At 41.1% G+C, this 9,218-nt stretch overlaps 1 pseudogene; it reads left to right on the top strand.

Moving 5' to 3' along the window:
* The first annotated feature begins 1,857 nt into the window (after nucleotides 1-1,857).
* On the top strand, nucleotides 1,858-2,732 carry LOC131899254 (small ribosomal subunit protein uS5-like; annotated as a pseudogene).
* Nucleotides 2,733-9,218: the final 6,486 nt, after the last annotated feature.

A 9,218-nucleotide genomic window follows, 5' to 3' on the forward strand; every position in this document is an offset into this window, starting at 1 on the left:
TCTCTGCCCAATCATACTAGTTCATTCCTAGTGCTGGGATTAAATTGTGTGCCACCATTGCCTGGTTCTGTTTCTATCCTAGACTGAATCAATCTCATGTAGTCCAGGGTGGCTTTGAACTCACAGAGATCCAAATGGATCTCTGCCTCCCAAGTGCTAGGATTAAAGGTGTGTGCCACCTCTGCTTGGCCTCTATGTTTAATCTAGTGGCTTGTTCTATTCTCTGATCTTTAGGCAAATTTTATTAGGGTACACAATAAATCACCACAGGAGTTCAAAGCTGAAATACTTCAAACTTTTAAAAGAGATTTTAGATTTTTAGAGTTTGGATATTTTAAAGAGACTGAAATTTTAGTGTGTTTGAATTTGTGAAGACTGGGGAACTTTTTAAATTTATGTATGTTTTTAATGTGAGATATTGGGGATGAATAAGAAAGGAAGATCTGTGGCTTAATTTGTGTGGCTAAATATTTGTGTGTCAAGCTGACAAGAGGTCATTTGTGCTGGCTAGTCTTATGTCAATGTGACATACAAACTAGAATTATCTGAAAAGAGGGAACCTCAATTGAGAAAATACCTCTATAAGATCCAGCTGTAAGGCATTTTCTTAATTAATGATTGATGGGGGAAGGCTCAGTCTATAGGGGATGGTGCCACCCCTGGGATTGTGGTTCTGGGTTCTATAAGAAAGCAAGATAGAAAGCCATAGGAAGCAAGCCAGTAAGCAATACTCAATCCAAGGCCTCTGTATCAGCTTCTGCCTATAGGTTCCTGCCCTGTTTGAATTCTTGTTGTGACTTCCTTCAATGATGGACTAGAATGTTGAAATATAAACCCTTTCTTCCCCAACTTGCTTTTTGGTCATGGTGACCAAAAACTGCCTAAACATGACCTGAACAAGGACAATACCAAAAGACATCCCAAAGTGGTTGGGGAAAATCTCATGAGGCCTTACCTCTATACAAAGAAATATAAGCCAGCAATACTCCTCAAATTATTCCACAAAATAGAAACAGAAGGAATATTGCCAAATTCTTTCTATGATGCCACAGTCACTCTGATATGGAAACCACACAAAGACTCAACAAAGAAAGAGAATTATAGACCAATATCTTTGAAGAATTTTGATGCAAAAATACTCAATAAAATACTTGCAAACCAAATCCAAGAAGACATCAAAAGTTCATCAACCATGATCAAGTAGGGTTCATTCTAGAGATTCAGGGATGGTTCATCATACAAAAATCTGTCGATGTAATCTACCATATAAACCAAAAGAAAAAAAAAACACATGATCATCTCATTAGATGCTGAAAAAGCCTTTGACACTTCTTCATGATATAACTCTTGGAGACATCAGCGATACAAGAGACATACCTAAAAACAATAAAGGCATTTTACAGCATGCCAATAAACAACATCAAATTAAATAGAGGGAAATTCAAAACAATCCACTAAAATCAAGAACAAGACAAGGCTGTCCACTGCCTCCTTATCTATTCAATATAGTACTGGAGGTTCTAGCTAGAGCAATAAGAAAATTAAAGGGGATCATGGGGATACAAATTGAAAAGGAAGAAGTCAAAGTATCACTACTTGCAGATGACATGATAGTATATATAAGAGACCACAAAAATTCTACCAGGGAACTCCTACAGCTGATAAACACCTTCAGTAAAGTGGCTGGATACAAGATTAACTCAAAAAATTGCATCTTCTTCTTCTTCTTCTTCTTCTTCTTCTTCTTCTTCTTCTTCTTCTTCTTCTTCTCCTCCTCCTCCTCCTCCTCCTCCTCCTCCTCCTCCTCCTTCTTCTTCTTCTTCTTTTTCTTCTTCTTCTTCTTCGTGAAAACACCAAATGGCGGCCGACACTGGTGCAGCGGGAGGGTCCGGAGATCCGGGAGCCCAGGACTAGGAGGCCACGGCGGCTTCTGTGGAGGATTTAGCAGTGGTCTTAGGAGCCGCGGTGGTCGAGGCCACGGGCTCGTGGAGGTAAAGCTGAAGACAAGGAATGGATCCCCGTCAGCAAGCTGGGCCGCCTGGTTAAGGACATGAAGATCAAGTCCCTGGAGGAGATCTACCTGTTCTCCCTTCCCGTTAAGGAATCTGAGATCATTGACTTTTTCCTGGGCACATCCCTAAAGGATGAGGTTCTAAAGATCATGCCAGTGCAGAAGCAGACTCCGGCTCGCCAGCGGACCAGGTTCAAGGCTTTTGTCGCTACTGGGGACTACAATGGTCACGTTGGTCTTGGTGTTAAGTGCTCCAAGGAAGTAGCCACTGCCATCCGAGGGGCCATCATCTTGGCCAAGCTGTCCATTGTCCCTGTGCGGAGAGGCTACTGGGGGAACAAGATTGGCAAGCCCCACACGGTTCCGTGCAAAGTGACAGACCGCTGTGGCTCTGTGTTGGTGCGTCTCATCCCTGCCCCCAGAGGCACTGGCAAAGTCTCTGCTCCTGTGCCTAAGAAGTTACTGATGATGACCAGTATTGATGACTGCTGCACATCAGCCAGAGGCTGCACTGCCACCCTGGGCATCTTTGCCAAGACCACCTTTGATGCCATCTCCAAGACCTACAGCTACCTGACCACCAACCTCTGGAAAGAGATTATGTTCACCAAATTTCCTTATCAGGAATTCACTGACCATCTTGTGAAAACCCACACCAGAGTGTCTGTTCAGAGGACCCAGGCTCCAGCTGTGGCCACCACATAAGGGTTTTTATACAAGGAAAATAAAGTGAATTAAACCTGTTAAAAAAAAAAAAAAAACAACACTAGTCCTCCTGTACACAAATGGCAAAATGGGCAGAGAAAGAATTCAGGGAAACAACACTCTTGAAAATAGCCACAAATAATATAAAATATTTTGGTGTAACTCTAACTAAACAAGTGGAACATCTGTATGAAAAGAACTTCAAATCTTTGAAGAAACAAATTGAAGAAGATGAAAAATGAAAAGATCTCCCATGGTCATAGATCAGTAGGATTAACATATTAAAAATGGCCATCCTTACCAAAAGCAATCTACAGAGTCAATGCAATCCCATTAAAATCCCAAAACAATTCTTTATAGACCTTGAAAGAACAATACTTAATTTCATATGGAAAAAAAACAAAACAAACAAACAAACAAAAAACAGGATAGCTAAAACAATGCTGTACAATAAAAGAACTTCCATGGGTATCACCAGCCCTGTTTTCAAGCTCTACTACAGAGCTACAGTAATAAAAAACACATGACATTGACATAAAAACAGACAGATGAATCAATAGAATTTAATCAAAGACCCAGGCACACGTCCACACACCTATGGACAACTGATTTTGACAAAGAAGCCAAAATTACACAATGCAAAAAGGAAAGTATCTTCAACAAATTTTGCTGATGTAACTGGATATCAGCATGTAGAAGAATGCAAATAGATCCATATCTATCACCCTGCACAAAACTCAAGTCCAAGTGGATCAAAACCACAACATAAAACCAAATACACTGAACCTTAAAAAGACAAAGTGAGAAATAGTCTTGAATGCATTGGCACAGGAGATAACTTCCTGAACAAAACACCAACAGCACAGGCACTAAGATTGACAATAAGTTGTACGTTATGAAACTGAAAAGCTTCTAAGGATATCATCAATAGGACAAAAAGGCAGCCTATAGAATGGGAAAAGATCTTAACCAACCCCACATCTGACAATAGGCTAATATCTAAAATATATAAAGAACTCAAGAAACTAGACATCAAAAAACTAAATAATGCAATTTATAACTTGGGTACAGATCAAAACAGAATTCTCAAGAAAAGAATCTCAAATGGCCAAGAAACACTTAAAGAAATGTTCAATATCCTTAATCATCAGAGACACACATAACAAAAGAACTCTGAGATTCTATCTAGCCTGTAAGAATGGCTAAGATAAAAACACAAGTGCCACCTCAAGCTGAAGAGGATATGGAGCAAGGGGAACATGCCTCCATTGCTGATTGGAGTGTCAACTTGTACAGCCACTTGGGAAATCAATATGGTAGATTCTCAGAGATTTGGGAATTTATCTACCTCAAGACATGGCTACACCTCTCTTGGGCATATATGCAAAGGGTTCTCAATCATACTACGAGGACACTTTCTCAACTATTTTCATAACTACTTCATTCATAATAGCCAGAACCTGGAAACAACCTAGATGTCACTCAGCTGAACAATCAATAATGAAAAATGTGGTACATTCACACAATGCAGTATTACTCAGCTACTAAAAACAATGGCATTATGAAATTTTCAGGAAAATGGATGGAACTAGAAAAAAATTATCCAGAGTGACGTAACCCAGACTCAGAAAGACAAACATGTTATTATTCACTTATAAGTGGATATTAGCTGTAAAGTAAAGGATAACCGTTCTACTACAATCCACAGAAACAGAGAGGCTAGATAACAAGTGGGGGATGTTTTTATCTCCCTAGAAAGGGAAAATAGAATAGATTTTGTGGGTAGACTGGGGTCAGGTAGTGATGGGAACATGAGGGATTAGGTGGGGTGGGGTGGAGAGGAATAGTACCAAAAAAAGATGACTGGAAGAGGGGGACATTTTGGGGTGAGGAAGAAACCTAGTACAAGGGGATCTCCCAGGAATCTACAAGGGTGACCCCTGCTAAGACTTCTAGCAATAGGGATATGCAATCTGAACTGGTAATCTCCTGTTACCAGGCAAGACTTCCAGTGGACGGCCTGGGACACCAACCCAGCCATAAAACCTTCAACCTACAGTCTTTGCTGCCTTCCCTGCAGGATGTGCTGGGATTGGTACCTGGCCCAATTGTCATCAGAGAGGCTTCTTCCAGAAAGTGATGGAAACAGATGCAGAGAAATCTCAAAACCTACCCCCAGTGACACACATCCTCCAACAAGGCCACCCCTCCCAATTCTTCCCAAACAGTTCCACCATCTGAGGTCCAAATATTCAAACATATGTCTATGAGGTCTATTGTCATTCAAACCATCACATTCTACTCACTGCCCTTTTAGGCTGTGGCAATTTCATAATGCAAAATGCATTTAGTTCAACTTCAAAAGTCTCCATAGTCTTTCAGTCTCAACTCTGTTTAAAAGCCCAATATTCAAAGTTAATTCTGAGACTCAAGGAAATCTTTTAATTGTAAACCTTTGTAAGATCAAAAAGCAGATTATGTACCTCCAATTTACAATGGCACAAAATACATATTACCATTTCAAAAGGAAGCAATCAGGGCATAGTGTTAATACTGCCCAAAGACAGACTGAAACTCTAAATCCTGGGACTCCATGTCTGATGTCAGAGATCTTAGCTGGCTCTCCCCTTACAGCTTTGCAGCCTGAAATATCTCTTGGAATGGTTCCACTCCTTGTATGTAGCAATCCTTGGCAGATATCCCACACCTCTGGAACCTCTAACATCTCGATGTCTCCAAAGAAATCTAGGGTTTCTTTTCACAGTTTTATGGTCATGGAAGCTCAAGGCTTCTATGCAGAAACTCCCCTGCCACATGCCTGACCTCAAAGGAGGAAAATTCTACATCCGTTTTACTTGACTCCAAAGTTAGAACCATGTGAACAACAATGCCAAATCTTAATACCAACTTAGAGTGAAACCTGGCACTCTTGAATCACATTTGTAGCACCTTTGATTTGTTGCTTTTGAGGAGCAGAGAATTCCTTAGAGCTTTTTCTTTCACTGATTTGTCTTGCCCTAAGGGTATCTCTCCCTGTATTTCATTTTTGAGTAGGTTTTCACTTTCTTTACCTCTTTCAGCACAAGACTTAAAACCAACATAAAATTTCATGGTGTTCTTTTTCTCTTTAAATTATACATTTTGTATTTCTTTTTGCCTTGCTTGCTCTTTTTCACTGTAGATATGTATATAATTATTACTAGTAACCACACAACAGAGTCAATATCATCTAATTAGGAGATCAGAAGGCATCAGCCTTCACTTCTTGGCATTTGCCTTGGTGGTACTCTTCAGGGATTTTTCCTAACACATGTTTGTCCTGTAAGAGGCACAGTGGAGACACTATGAATAGTTTATTTACAATGAATTATTACTATGAATTATTTATTTACAAGGTAGTATCTCACTATGTAGCCCAAGCTGATCTAAAACCCTCTATATAGGCCAGGCAGGCCTCAAACTCATAGCCATCCTCCTGCCTCTGCCTTACAAGTGCTGAATTAAAGACATTTCACTACCACACCCATCCAAAAAACACTTTCATATTTTTGTGTTGCTGGTATTGCTGTGCTGCTCAGGGATGCTTCAAACTCCTGAGCTCTGATGATCCTCTCACCTCAGGTTGTCATAGAAAGTACCATACTTAAAGAGTAACTTCAAAAACAGAAATTTATTTTCTCACAGAACTGGGGTTAAAAAACTCAAGTACGCCAGGCTTTCTTTTGGGCCCATAAACCAGCTATCAAATCTTTTTTTTTTTTTTCAGAGACAAGGTTTCTCTGTGTAGCTTTGCGCCTTTCCTGGAACTCGCTTTGGAGACCAGGCTGGCCTCGAACTCACAGAGATCTGCCTGGCTCTGCCTCCCAAGTGCTGGGATTAAAGGCGTGCACCACCACCGCCCGGCCCCAGCTATCAAATCTTGACAAAGACACATTATTAGTTATGAATGATCAGCCTTGTCTTAGCTCCTATTTTAATCTGTTTCTCTTTATGTATGTTTTGCCTTGGAATTTTTTTTTTTTGGTTTTTTGAGACAGGGTTTCTCTGTGTAGCTTTGCGCCTTTTCCTGGAACTCACTTGGTAGCCCAGGCTGGCCTCGAACTCACAGAGATCCGCCTGGCTCTGCCTCCCAAGTGCTGGGATTAAAGGCGTGCGCCACCACCGCCCGGCCCCAGCTATCAAATCTTGACAAAGACACATTATTAGTTATGAATGATCAGCCTTGTCTTAGCTCCTATTTTAATCTGTTTCTCTTTATGTATGTTTTGCCTTGGAATTTTTTTTTTTGGTTTTTTGAGACAGGGTTTCTCTGTGTAGCTTTGCGCCTTTTCCTGGAACTCACTTGGTAGCCCAGGCTGGCCTCGAACTCACAGAGATCCGCCTGGCTCTGCCTCCCAAGTGCTGGGATTAAAGGCGTGCGCCACCACCGCCCGGCCCCAGCTATCAAATCTTGACAAAGACACATTATTAGTTATGAATGATCAGCCTTGTCTTAGCTCCTATTTTAATCTGTTTCTCTTTATGTATGTTTTGCCTTGGAATTTTTTTTTTTTTTTGGTTTTTCGAGACAGGGTTTCTCTGTGTAGCTTTGCGCCTTTTCCTGGAACTCACTTGGTAGCCCAGGCTGGCCTCGAACTCACAGAGATCCGCCTGGCTCTGCCTCCCAAGTGCTGGGATTAAAGGCGTGCGCCACCACCGCCTGGCTTTGCCTTGGAATTTTTTACCTTTCTTTCTGTATATATTACTTTTCTGCTTCCTTCAGTGTCTGGCTGGCTGGCAGCTGCCTGGATTCTGGCCCTGGGTGTGACCTTTCTTTCTCCTCCTTCTCTTCTTGTCTACTTCTTCTCTCTTGCCCAAGCCTAGATTTCTCCTCCTACTTATTCTCTCTGGCTGACACACCCACATATCCTTTTTCTGCCTAGTTATTGGCCATTGAGCTCTTTATTAGATCAATCAGGTGCCTTAGGCAGGCAAGGTGAAACAGCAACACATCTTTTCATAATTAAACAAATGCAGCATAAACAAATGTAACACACTTTTACAGAGTTAAAGTAATATTCCACAGCATAAACAAATGCAACACACCTTTACATAGTTAAAATAATATTCCACAACACCCAAGGTTTGTGTTTCTGGACTAAAATTTTCTTCAATTTTTGTATTATATGAGGAAAGAATTCAGCTGAGGGACACAATCTTTTAATTATGTATGTGTGAGAATGAGAGAGGAAGGGAGAGAAAGAGAATGTGTGAGTTTGTAAATTTAGGAGCATTCATGGACACTCATGGAGTGCCAAGGATGGCCTCTGATATCAGTCTTCACCTTATCAGGCAACTTACTGAAGACATAGTCTCCTTTTTGCCAAGCTAACTGGCCCATGAGCTTTTGGGAGAATTCTCATAGGAGAACCTAACTCCCATTTCATCATAGAAACACTAGTATTAAAGATGCATGCTGCCACATCAGCTTTTATATGTGTTCTGGGGATCCAAACTTGGGTTCTGGGAATCCAAACTTAGGTCCTTGTACATATATTGCAAGTACTTTACCCACTGGGCCATTTCCCCAGCCCTAGATGGAGTCATTGTTTCTGGTAGTTCTGAGGTATGACTAGGCCTTCATGTCTGTTAAGCAAACACTCTACCACTGAGCTATATCTCTAACCCAACAGATAGTTTAAACAAGGATTTATTTAGCAAAGGAAAGACAAGGGCAAAGCCTCCAGAGAGCTTGGAATGGGCTGACACAAGGTTGGCTAATGGTAGACTGTCTTGAAGTTCCACTTTAAAAGAGATACTGTTGATATTATGAAAGTTCTTGCCATATTCTTGGAGTTAAAGTGATGCTTTTGCCCTCCCAAAAATTGTAGACCAGATCTCTCATTTTGGGAGTTTCTTTCTATGATTCTCTGGAAAACTCTGTGGGGGATAGATAAGATGGTCAAAAACACAAAGCAAATGAAGCTGTGATGTGTTGAGTACTCAGACCCTTCAGAGTTCATTTGTGGGGTAACTGGCAATGACCCTTGGCACCTTAGTCTCTGATATGACGGAAAGAAATGGTCATTGTAGTTAGCCAGGAAACCACCAGAAAAATACAACTGTAGTTTCTTTGACTGCCTTGTGTATAACTCCCAGCTTAACTGACTTCAATAATAGCATGGTTGGTTTCTGCTGAGAGCCCCCCTTTCTCTAGCTTGCTGACAGCTGCCATCTTACTTCATTATCACTGCTATAGAGACAGAGATTTCTGCTGTGCTTCCCTCTTGCATGAGGCACTAGGTCCAATCCATATGCTCTCCTCTAACCTGCATTGGCTCCTTCAAGACCCTCTCTCCAGTACAGTCACATGAAACATCAAGGTTTCAACTTAAGGATGGTGGCACCTGTGTGACACAATTTACTATGTACACCACTGAATTCCACAAGAAAGTCAAGACATGGCTCTGGCAGAAATGATGCCTGCACAAAAGATTATGTATCCCCTCTTCTCCACACTTGA

The sequence above is a fragment of the Peromyscus eremicus genome, chromosome X (genome assembly GCF_949786415.1).
Source record: "Peromyscus eremicus chromosome X, PerEre_H2_v1, whole genome shotgun sequence".
Classification (NCBI taxonomy): domain Eukaryota; kingdom Metazoa; phylum Chordata; class Mammalia; order Rodentia; family Cricetidae; genus Peromyscus; species Peromyscus eremicus.